At 41.7% G+C, this 13254-nt stretch overlaps 1 long non-coding RNA gene across 1 annotated transcript in view; it reads left to right on the top strand.

Moving 5' to 3' along the window:
* The window catches only part of LOC309645371, a 29367-nt gene extending 16338 nt beyond the window's left edge, over positions 1–13029 (top strand). The window contains exon 2 of the long non-coding RNA XR_014254829.1: positions 1163–13029. This is a non-coding gene — a long non-coding RNA (uncharacterized lncRNA). The remainder of the gene's footprint in view (positions 1–1162) is intronic.
* The last annotated feature ends 225 nt before the right edge of the window (positions 13030–13254 follow it).

The following is a 13254-nucleotide window of genomic DNA, read 5'->3' on the forward strand; positions in this document are numbered from 1 at the left end:
TAGTTGCCTTTATTGAAATCCAGTGGAGACAAATAGGCTGTTGGTCTCCAAACTTTGTTCTGTTCTGTTCAGTCTCATCTTAAAATTTATGTGAATGAGCAAAGAGAATAAACAAGATAATTTTTTAAAACACAACTGTAATATGAGGAGGACATGCTCTATGATACGTAAAGCTATAGTTTCACTGTCCGATATGGTGACCACTAGCCACACGTGGCCATTGAGCATTTGAAATGTGGCTAGTTCAAACTGAGATGTGCTGTAAGTGTAAAATACACATTGTATTTTGAAGCCCTAGTATATAAAAGAAGAAAAATATCTCATTAATTATTTTTGATTGATTAAATGTTGAAATAATATTTTAGCTATTTTGGGTTGAAGAAAATATTAAATAATTTTAACTATTTCTTTTTTGAGCTTAAAAAAATTAAATGTTTTATTTTCATATAATTGTATCAATAGATTCACTTACCTGTTGTTGTTTTTTTTCATTGTTTAAATGTGGCTACTAGAGGTAAGTGGAACAGTATAGAGAGCCTAGAAACAGATCTACATATGTCTGAAAATGAGGGACAAAAGCAATGGCATTGCATATCAGTCAAGAAAGGACGTCCTAGTCAGTAATGGTCTGGGTCAATTGGTTATCCGTATGAAGAAAAATATAATGGCATCTCTATTTCATATCACACACAAAAATCAATTCCTATGGAATAAAGACCTATGTATGAGAAATAAAACTTTAAAAATTATAGAAAACGTTTAGCATAATATCTTAATGATTTCAGGGCACTGCAAAAAACAAAAAGCACACACTATAAAGGAAAAGATTATTAAATTTAATGATCTTATTTATAATTTAACCAAAACTTAACTACATTACACTTGTAAACTTCTGTACAACAGAAAATACTCTAAAGAGAGCGAAAAGACGAGCTACAGACTGATTAAAGGTATTTTCCACTAATATAACTGAAAAAAGGATCTATACTGAGAATAAATAATTCCTTCGAATTGTTAAGAAAAGATAAATAAGGCAATAGAAAAATGGGCAAAGGATATGAACACACACACTCACAGAGGAAATTCAAATGGCAAAAGGAGACTTTCCCTCTCTAGCAATATGGGAAATGCAGATTCTCATTTTACATTCATCATCTTTCAGAGTCAAGTGCGGAGGAAGGTGTGGTGCAACCAGAACTCCTAGATGCTACTGACCAAAGTGACAGTTGGGGGGCAAGATCGAGCAATTTGCCAACATCTCATCAAAGTGAAGATGCCCACTCCCTGAAATCCAGAAATTCCACTCCTCCACATTATCCTAGAGAAACTCTCACCCACAGGTATAAGAATGTTCTTTGTAGCATCGTTTAAAATAGTGAAAAGCTGGAAACAACTCCATTGTCAAAAACTGGAATAAATATACTTTGGGATGTTCCTTCACAGCATTTTCAGTGAGTGCCCTAGTGCTGCTTGTAGCTGCATGGGAAGATCCAAAAATAAAAGGAAGTTGCTGAAGGATACATACAACATTTGAATAAGTTTTCCAGATATGCAAAATAATGTTATATATAGTTTATAAAAACATGTCTAGCAATGATGAACAGCAAATATTGACAGGGGTCACCTCTGAGAAGGGTGGCAAAGCAAGGGATTGAGGAGGAGTACAAGGTGGGGCTTCAAGTCTAAGTGGAATGTTTCATTTGTCATTAAAACAAACAAAAAATGAATCAAATGAAAATATGGTCATGCATGTAGGGCTCGACAAAACTGAGTGATGCGTACATCAGTGTTCACGATGTTATTCTCTCTACTTTTCTGCAATATTAGGGAATAATTACAAATTTTTTAGAAAGGAGAAAGATAGTGAAAAAAATTATCTGTCTTTCTACATACCAGCAACAATCTGCAATGTAACTGTTAAATCATACTATTTAAAATATCTCTACATTTTTTTTTCTTAAATCTACGAATGTATTAAGCTAGAGAATTTCTCTGTTGGGGGGCAGGAAGAGCTTTCATGGGTGTTCATGTTTTCAAGGGGCTCTGTGATGAGCTAATGTGAACACACTGGAGGTTTCTCTTGGAGTGCCCGAGGCATTCATTGTCCTGTGTTAAGGTCTCTGAGAAGTTCTCTGATAATGAAATTTGTACAGCTTTCTTTAATCCAACATTTTTCAGACATCTCAGGATAGAATCCTCCTTGTCTGAGCGGTCTCGCCTTGGGAAAGGCTGACCTAGTCACCTCCAAGTTTCCTTCCAATCCTCACCATCACCGTTCTAGTTTTGGCTTTGCCACTAACGTGCTGTATGACTTTGGCCAAATCATCTTTCTTCTTGGGGCCTCAGCTTATTAAGATATTAAGTGGGTGTGTGAAGTTTAGACTCTAAGATTCTCTTACCTGTTTCCAGCTCTAAAACCCCATGTTGGAGCCTGACCCTAGGATGACATTTCCACTCAATTTTATTCCTCTTCACTCAACTAACATTTTATGATTTAACTGAAGCAGATTCATGGTAGAAGAATTACAAAAATGCACAGAAGTGAAATAAAAAAGAATTAAATTTACTCCACATGCCAATGTATGCCTTTTTCGAAAGGTATGATGATTGCTAGCATTTATGGAACACTTATGTCCAAAACACTGTGCTAGAATAGAACTATTTTTATCCTCATTTTATAGATGAGGAGACTGAGGGTCAGAGAGGTAAAGTCACCTGTCCAAGGTCATACAGCTTGCAAGGCTCTAACCCAAGTCTGCCTAACTCTGCACCACAAATTCTCAGCCACTACTATATAAGGCCTCCCCATCTGAGGGGGGTCTTCATCACTGTGAGATTCCTTTTCCTCCCAGCACCCTAAGTCCTTCAGGATTCTCTCATCTCAGAGGAGCTGTGGGCGGATACCAACTCCTCCAAAAACAAAGTCAGCACCTTCACTGTGGGAGCATCCGTGTCCCTCCCCCATACTCCATCCACCTTATCTCTAGAACAACTATGACTTGCCCTGGAGAAGGGGAAAAACAATAATCCTCTCCCCTCCCCAACTCCACCCCCCAAATCACAGAATTTGGGGGTAAATTCACAGGCTGGAGACAGAAGAATGGGTGTGTAATTAAGATTCAGATTGACTATTGTTTTATGTGACTGTCTGATAAAGAGAACACAATGGCTGCCATGGGGGCTGGGAGGTGAGATTTCCCAAGTGTAGAATTCTAGAAGACAAGCCTTGAGTTCTAGAGCCTGGGTCGTCACCCCGCCCCCCCCCCACCCCAAACCAGGCAAGCAACAAGGGTGAGGACACCAGAGAGAACTGTGGGCTAGGGAGAAGACCCAGCCAGGGATACCTGCCCAAGACGTTTGGCTAGAACTGGTCTATTCAGAATGGGAAATGGAGACAGGATGAGTTAGCTGCTATAGAATCCTAGGTGCTAGAGCAGCTGTGTCCAACAGAACTATAACGTGGACCACATATGTAATTTACAGTGTTCTAGTAGTCACATCAAAAAATCGTAAATCTATGAAATAGGAAATTGCGCTCACAAATAATGAGCTTCCCCTTGGTCTTAGCAACCAGGGGTCCGAAACTCAAGTGCCCTTGGTGCCCAGATAGAGGTATATGGAGCAGATAGAGTATAAGCAGGTTTCACACTTTCCTATAAGAAAACACAGCAAATATAATGGTTTACGTTTATTAATATAACTTTAGTGTAGAGACACTAAGGAATGGTGGGGACTGTGGCAAATTAGAGAAAGCACGCCAAGCCTAAATTAGCTCCAGTGGGCTTTTTGTCTCATGGTTATGGGGAATCAGTGTTGCTAGAGCTTCCAGTTTTTTGAAAGAGGATGGAAGTTGGGGTTTTGAAAGGTTAGAAGTCAATTGAAGTTTTATTTAAAAACAAAATTGGGTGGCCTGGATCTCAACCTCTGATCTCCTTTGAACCCTTGGCCATGTTTTACAGAGGAGGAAACTGAGGTTCAGAGTGGTTAAATATTTTCCCCACTTACAGTAGAGACAAAGAACTGGCCCTTCGGGTCATTTCCGCTGCTTCCACTAATAACCAACATTGATTTTTTCACTATTCTTATTGAGAATTCCCTAGGTCCCAGGTTCTGGGCTGAACATTTGACACCATGAAGGAGGTACTGTTTACAATGCCAGATTTAGAGAGGGAAACCAAGGCTCAGAAAGGTGGAGTCGATTACCTAAGATCCCACTGTGAGGCTTGAACCTGGGTCTAGGTTTAATTGCAAGACTCTCGGTGAAGAACCTCGGAGACCAGGGAGCCTGGTGGTTTTCACCCTGGGGCTGCTTTGAAGGGCCAGGGGCTACAGGATGGGCAACATCCTGCACCCCGACACTTCCTTTAACCCAGGTGCCTCCTTTGTATCATTCCCGCAAATTGGTTTCCGGTAAGATTTTGTTTGCAGAAAGAATGCCACTGCTATTTTTTTTTTTTTAAGTTTGAAACCACTGACCAGCCCACGGTCTCTTGATTTACAGAAGAGGAAACTGAGGCCCAGAGGTGGCAAGTGTCTGAGGTCCCTCTGCAAGTCGGGACCAGAGCCAGGACCAGAACTGGGCTCTGGAGGCCAGGCCCCGTCTGGGAAGCTGCCCACGGGGTGTGCTACTCTGGGCTCTGCCCAGGGAAGGGCCAGCTGCTCTCTCTGTGTCTCAGCACCTCCTCTGCCTTTCCTCATGCCTGTTTGGATAACTTCTTGACCTGTTCCTTCACAAGCTCTCCCTGAGGTGTGGCTGCCTCCGTTGCTTGTCCCAGGGAATCCTGGGGCCTTGGCTGTGTGACGGCCCAGGCTTGGCCAGTCCCGTGGCAGACAGTTGTTAAATAGTGGCTGTCTGGGCAGAGGGAGGACTGTTTACCCAGGGCAGGGCCCAGGCAGAGGCTGCAGCTTCCTCCTCACGTCACCGGCCCATCCAGCCATTCAGCATACTGACTCAGCTGTCCCCTTCTGCATTTGCTCATTCCACAAATATTTATGGAGCGCCTACTGTGTGCCAAGCACTGTTCTACATGCTGAGGATATAGCAAGACGGCCAGATTCCCCACTCTCGTGGAACTGACATCGTAGTGGAGGAAACAGATGATAAACAGATCAGCGAATTCACAATTCCAGAGCTGTAGAGGATAAAGGGATTGATAGTGATGGCTGGAGGAGAGGCAGTCTTAGATGGGGTGGTCTAGGAAGGCCGCTCGGAGTGGGGACATTTGAGCTAAGAACCAAACTAGGAGAAGAAATCAGTTATGGGAAGATCTGGGTAAAGGGTGGTCCTGGCAAAAGGAACCCCAAGTACAAAGGCCCTAGGGCAGGAATGTGCTTGGCGTGATTGAAGGACAGTAGAAAGGCCCAAATGGCTGAAGTGGAGTGAGCAAAAGGGAGAAAGACAGGAGAGGCCAACAGAAGGGCAGACAAGAGTCAGACCCCAGGGGTCCTTTTAGGTCAGGGAAAAGAACTTAGCTTTTCTTTTCAGTGTGACACAAAGCAATTAGAAGGTATTCAGCAGGGATTTTAAATGCAACTGTATCTTGAATTTCTAACTTTAACTCCCCCCTTTCCCTTTATGGCTTTCTGTCCCAGGACTCTTGTTTTCAGGTACCGTTGAGGGTGTCTGAAGTAGTGTTTAACTATTCCCTTTTCCTTTTTAATTTAAAAATTGTTTCGAAAATTTTATGAAAGCTCTATACGTACACAATTGAAAAAATCAAATACTTCTACAAAGCTGATAATAAATTGCAGTAGGGCTTCCCTGGTGGCGCAGTGGTTGAGAATTCACCTGCCAATTCAGGGGACATGGGTTCGAGCCCTGGTCCAGGAAGATCCCACATGCCGGGAGCAACTAAGCTGGTGTGCCACAACTACTGAGCCTGTGCTCTAGACCCCATGAGCCATAACTACTGAGCCCGTGTGCTGCAACTACTGAAGCCCACGTGCCTAGAGCCTGTGCTCCGCAACAAGAGAAGCCACTGCAATGAGAAGCCTGTGCACTGCAACGAAGAGTAGCCCCCGCTCACCACAACTAGAGAAAGCCTGCGCGCAGCAACGAAGACCCAACGCAGCCAAAAATAAAATAAATAAATAAATAAATTTATTTTAAAAAAAAAGAGATAAAATAATCAACAAGGACCTACTGTATAGCACAGGGAACTCTACTCAATACTCTGTAATAACCTAAAATGGAAAAGAATCTGAAAAAGAATAGATATATGTATATGTATAAGTGAATCACTTTGCTGTACATCTGAAACTAACACAACATTATAAATCAACTATATACATGTAGCTGATTCACTTTGTTGTACAGGAGAAACTAACACAACATTGTGAAGCAATTATACTCCAATAAAGATATAAAAAAATAAACAAAAATAGTAAAAAAATAAATAAATCAACTATATTCCAATATAAAATAAAAATTTTTTTAAAGAGAGATAAAATAAACCAGACCTAGGGAATGAATAGGCCAGGACCCAGATGTGGGCCTTCTGATACCAAGTTCAGTATTTGACCCCAAAGCCCCAGACATTTGTATTCCTCTTTATGATTTTTACCATATTTGCCCAGCAACTGTATTTTATTTATCTGTAATTATTTACTTGATAATTTTCTTTCTTTTGAGGACATACATTAATCTTTCAAAGGATGTTTTATATTAGTGCTTCAATATGCTATAAATTATAAATTTTACTAACACACAGTAAAATAAATTCAGTAAGATTTAAAAGTGTTTTGTCAATGTACTACGGAAAACCAACCCCTGTTCCCTGTGGGTACACTTAAGGAAAAGTATGCTATTTTTAGATCTATAAAGAACCTTTGGGAACATTCTGTCCAGTGACTTTTAAACCCTTTTGACTATGACCCTCAGTAAGTAACACATTTACATCCCATACTTTATATACAGTGGCAATAAAGGTGGCAGTCAAAACACAGACTCTGGAGGCTGACTGCCTGGGTTGGAACCTTAGCATCGCCTCTTAAGGCATCTGTCACTTTCACTGAGTGACTCAACTTCTCTGTGGCTCCATTTCCTCATCTATAAAAGGGTAAAGACAATTATAGCACCTACCTCACAGGGTCATTGTGAAGGTAAGGAGTTATTATTTGTAAAGCCCTAGTATGTGATCTATAAATTGTTGGTATTATCACAACCCCCCACACACACCAATAACCATATAGAAATGAACAAAATTTTCACACACGAAATTTACTGTGACTACATGAGATGCACTAGGATGTTTTCTGTTCTGTTTTACTTCAGTTTTAAAAAGTGGTCATCTTTATAAAATTTCATTAATCTATTTGTGATTTATGATTCATACTCTTTTCTGTGTGAACAATATACTTCAATAAATATATTTTTTAAATAATACATTTTTATTCAAAGAAAACACAAGAAATGAAAATGAAAGAAATCAGTTGGTTATGTGAACAGCAATGTGCTGAAATTATTTTGTCCAGCACAGTGAGGGTACATGAACAGGTTCGGGGTCCCTAACAGCTTGGATACTGCTGATGCGTAATTTCTAATGAAAACTGTTGAATTGTACTCTAGGAATCATATATGTGCTTTAAAGGCTTTAAAAAATATATATTCAATATAGTTTTCAGTTTGCAAGAGTCAGCAAATTACAACCTCTGAGCCAAATCTGGCCCAGTGCCTATATTTATAAATAAAGTTTTATTGGAACCTGCCACACTCATTCATGTATTTATTGTTGATGGCTGCTTTTGTGCTACAAGAGCAGAGCTGAGTAGTTGCTACAGATCCCATCTGGCCTGCAAAGCCTAAAATATTTACTATCTGGCCTTTTACAGAAAAAGTTTGCCAACTCCTGTATTAAAGTTATAATTCAAAACCCTTAAGCCTAAATTAAATCTTATGCTATTTGTATTATATTTTATTCTCTTCATAAGTCTAGAAAATTTTAACAATTACACGTCCCCCAACACTTTACTTTGAACAATTTCAAACCTACAAAAGATTCAAAGAATAATACAATGGGCACTAATGTATCCTTTACCTAGGTTCATCAATTGGTAGCATACTGTCACATTTGCTTTATCACTATTTATTTATCTCTCTATGCTCTTATTTTATTGGAATGTTTAATGTAAAAAATTGTGTATTTATATACGTTATACAAATTTGACTGTGTGTGTTTGTGTGTGTGTGTGTGTATATTTGTGTATGTGACCATGGTCCCATGGCAGAGGTGGTCAGCTGTGTACCAACAAATTCACTCCTCCTTCCGTAGTTTAGAGCCATTCCTGGAAAAAAGCTGCCCATCTAGGGACCACATATCCCATACTCCTTTGCATTTGGCCAAGGCCAGGTGATTAGTTCTGACCAATAGAATGTGAATAGAAGTGATAAATGTCACTCTGAGCCAGGGGCACTTCTGGGGTCCCTGGATGACTATGTGACAGAAGTAAGTAAACTTCTAACCTACATTTTAGGTTTGTTTTTTTGTTCCAACAGGGAGCATTGCCGTAACTAATACAACCCGATACATTGCATGACCCATTAATGGGTCAAGATTGCGGTTTGAAACACACTGGTCTGGTCCACACATTTTTTAACCATGGAATCCTTTCATTAAACACTTCCATCAAAAGTCAAAATGCAGCGTCTCTGGTTAAACCAGAGGTTGCGGCGTGGGGGAACCTAAGAGCCTGGTCTGTTTGAACACCACCCCCAGGCCCCCACTGGTCTCAAAGTGAACTCTGAGGCATCTTTCTTGACTCCTAGGGCTCCAGTGAATATTGTGTGATGACCACTGAGCCAGGCACAGGCCTCCATTTCTCAGAAGAGGAGGCAGGGCACCAGTAGGAAAAGGACTTGAGTGAGGTCACAAACAGCTGCCTGGACCCAGAGCCATTTCTCAGGGCTGTGGCCAGGCCGGGTCTGTTCCCCCCATTTCCATACCTTCAGTTTACTCTACACAGGCCCAGAATCACAAGCCAAGCCCCCGAGAGCCAACCTCAGGCCTCAGAGGGCATCTGAAGGCTCAGGACCAAGGTTTGTCCAGACAAGGAATTGCAGCCCGGAACCAGTTACATAGCCCTCATTCATCTCTGTTTGTTCCACAGCAGCTAAAAGATGCCTCGCACGTAGGAAGCATTCAGTCCCTCTCACATAGCAGGTATAATAATAACAACAACAAGAATGGACTTGAGGATATGGGGAGGGGGAAGGGTAAGATGTGACAAAGTGAGAGAGTGGCATGGACATATATACACTACCAAACGTAAAATAGATAGCCAGTGGGAAGCAACCGCATAGCACAGGGAGATCAGCTCTGTGCTTTGTGACCACCTAGAGGGGTGGGATAGGGAGGGAGACGCAAGAGGGAAGAGATATGGGAACATATGTATATGTATAACTGATACACTTTGTTATAAAGCAGAAACTAACACACCATTGTAAAGCAATTATACTCCAAGAAAGATGTTAAAAGAAAAAAAAAAAAAATGCATAAAATTTACGTAGCACTTTCTACGTGCCAGACACTCAACGCTTTACAGGCATCAACCTCATTTAATTCTCACAACCCTACAAAGTAGATGCTGTTATTATCACACCATTTGACACATCAAGAAACTGAGACACAGAAAATTAAGTAATTTACCCAAAGCCACATGGCTAGTAGGTGGCAATATGAGCCCAGGCAGTCTGACTCCAGAGTCTGAGCCGCTAACCAAGGTGTTATGCAGCCTCTCAGATGCTATTATAAGAGGTAACAGCGTAGCCAAAAGAATGAAGATTTGGCACCAGACTAGATCTCAATCCCTCACTGGGTGATACAGGGAAACTTACTTAACAACACTGAATCTCAGTTTCCCTGTTTATGAAGTGGGAATAATACTTCCCACCTTGACGGGTATTGCAAAGATTAAAAGGGAGAAAAACCTATAAAGTAGCCGGCACCCTGCCCATTACACAGAAGGGGCTTATATGGAAATAAATTTCTTTCCTCTTCAGAGGTCCACCCTTATGCTAGAGGCATGTGAGTCAGAAAAAAAATGGAAGGCGTAGTTCCTGCATTTAAGCATCTCATAATCTTTTTAGGGACAAGATAAATCCTTTATGGAACAATCAGAAAAGTCCCAAGATACTTTCAATTAAGGATGGAATTCACTGCAGTCAAATGTTAAATAAAATCAGTGTCTTTGCATCTGCTGGTCCCCCTCCCTCTCTCCTCCTGGCTGACTCCTGCTAAACCTTCAGGTTTCAGCTTAGATATCAGTTCACTCCTCCAGGGTCAAGAGGTCCCTGGCCCCTTCCCCTCTTCCTAAGCCCCTTTGTCCTCCCATTGTGCCCTGTTCACCCCTGTTATGGCATTCTGTCTTTGATTGCTGCTGGTTCATCTGTTTACCCCACAAGATTGGACGCTCTCCAAGATCTAAAGCCATACTTTATATTCTCTTACATTCCGCCAGAGCCTAGCAGAATGCTTTGCATACCATAAGCCCCCAGTGGTCATTTGTTGAAGAAATGAATGAGTGAACAATTAATTAACGAATGCAGGAGTTTTCCGGATGAAGACAGGATGCACTCTGGGTATCCACATCCTCCCTTTATAAAATGGGACAAAATAAGGCAATGGTTTCCAAACTCCAGCTGACCCAACACCCCAAATCACTTAAGGAACTTAATAAAAATTTAAAGATTCTTGGAACTCATTCCAGAAGATTCTGATTCAGGTCTGGAGTGGAGCCCCCAAAAGATGTTATCTTAAGAAAGTTCCCCATATGCAGCAAGATTCGTAAACCATTGAACCATAGAGGCTGAAATCAAATTGAGGTGGGATAGGAAGATAATATGGACAAGGGAGAAAGGCAGGAAGGGTGAGGGAGACTATATTTTGAGAATGAAGGGTGGGAACAGCCATGCCTGGTATCTGACATAGTCCCGTTGCTGGCCAGTATCTGGGGCCCTATCCAATTTTGGGCTCATCAACCAACCATTCAGGGAGACAAAGCACTTTATAGTTTATGATACCTTTTCGCCTTCATGAGCACATGGATCTTCACAACGACCAAGGTTCATTTGGTAGATGAAGAAATTGATGATCAGAGAGCTGGGCAAAGCGTCCAGCCTCTCTCAGCTTTAAGTGGGAGAGCCACTTAACCAAACCACCTCTGACGACAGCTTCTGATCTGACCTGAGGCTGATGCCACTAGTCAAAGGAACTAGTCCTATGTCCCCAGGAAAAATCCGGCTCATCTGACACTTAGATATACTGCCCTGAAGGAGGATTGTTGACCAGTGGCCAAGTCACCCCTTGTCTCTTTACTTGCAGGTACTGATGTCCAAGACCAGCCCATCTCGTCCATCCATCCATCCATCCATCCATCCATCCATCCATCCATCCATCCATCTTTTCATCTACCCACTCACCCATCACCTCATTCATCCATCCATCCATCCATGCGTTTTTCCAGTTATTTATTCATCCACTTGCCACATCCATTCACATATCTCTCCATCTATCCCATCCATCCATCATCCACCATACCCACTCACCCATCCATCACATCTATTCATTATTCCATCCATCCATCTACCCACCTGCCCATATTCCCTGCTACTCATTCATTCATTTGTACCATTCGTTCATCTATCTCTCCGTTTCATTCCCATCCATCCATCCATTCACCAGCCCATCACATTGATTCATCAAAGCAACTACCTATCTACCCACCCAGATATCCATTCATTCATCCATCCATCTTCTCGTTCATTCATTAAATAAACCTCCTTCAAGTTCTACATGGGACCAGGTCCTATGGTAGCCTGGGGTATAACAAGAAGCATCAGACATATACAGACCTTGCCCTCAAGGAGATTTGAGATGCTTACAAAAATGGCAGAGTCCCGAAGGGCCAAAATAAATAATCATCAAGGGAAGCTTGCTAAAAGCAAAACAAGGGTAGGAAAATAACAAAACCAGGAGTTAGGTTAGCACACAGATATCCACACCATAGCATCTTATCCTCACAGTTGCTAAGGATAGCCCCAAATCTGGCCCTGAGCTAGATGCTGGCACCCAAAGCAAATACTGCAACATGAGTCACAGTACACTCAGTTGTGGCAGATCCTACTCAGCAGCTATTCTGCTTCCTTGTAACACAGTGGTGTTTCATGCGCCCAGGGCACATTTGGAAATGGCAGGAGACATTTTCGGTTGGCACAGCTGACAGGAGGTGTGCTATAGCATCTAGTGAGTCGAAGCCAGGAAAGCTGTTAAACATCCTACAGTGCAGGATCCTACAGGCCAGTCCCTTTACAGCAAAGAATTATCCACACCAAAATATCAGTAGTGTCAAAGTTGAGAAACCCGTTATAAGGGAACCCCAGTTTGGTTTGCAGCAGCATTGTGCCAGACAAGAAAAGACCATCATTGGTCTAAACCTGTGTTGTGTGTTCCCATTTCTTTCCATTAGACAATTCCCAGCTTTCCTTGAACTAAGGAAGTCTGCTGGGAGGTTTCTGGGAAGTTTTTGCTTTGGGGGGAAAAGAAACAAGTGCTTGGAGGAAAAACCCTTCCAGCTTCAGACACTTAACTGCAGACGTGATACCTGATACTGTGACAGCCACCTTGGGTCTGTAATGGGGCAAATCAAGAACCAAAAGCCAACACAGTGAGGATGGCAGGGAGGAAGGAAGGGAAGAGCACAGACCTGGTGGACATTGCTGACCATTGTCATAGGGCTGTTTCTTTAAAACTGACCTCAATTCATTCATCCAACAAATGCTTACTGAGCACTTATTCTGTGCCAGTCACCATGTGAGACGTGCAAGGCTGAACAAAGCACTGAAGTCCATGGCCTCATGGAGTTTATAGTCTAGTGGGGGAGACAGATGCGACAAGACACACAATGATTTGATCAGAGTAGTGATGAGAACTATAAAGCCGAATCCAGTGTGCCGTGGAGGCACTGCAAGACCAGGGAAAGGTCAAGTTTGCCCAGTACCACCACACCAAAGCTCATTAAAGACTATCCTACTAAGGTTCAAAAACGTGAGACAGCAGTTGGGATTTATTTCGTGCTTGCTTTGTGTCAGGCACTATTCTAAGCACTTGTGTACATATATATATTTTATATATATATATTTAATTTTTATTGACGTATAGTTGATTTACAATGTTGTGTTAATTTCTGCTGTACAGCAAAGTGACTCAGTTATACATACACATACTTTTTCATATTCTTTTCCATCATCGTTTATCATAG

The sequence above is a fragment of the Balaenoptera physalus genome (assembly GCF_965194825.1).
Source record: "Balaenoptera physalus genome assembly, chromosome: 16".
NCBI lineage: Eukaryota > Metazoa > Chordata > Mammalia > Artiodactyla > Balaenopteridae > Balaenoptera > Balaenoptera physalus.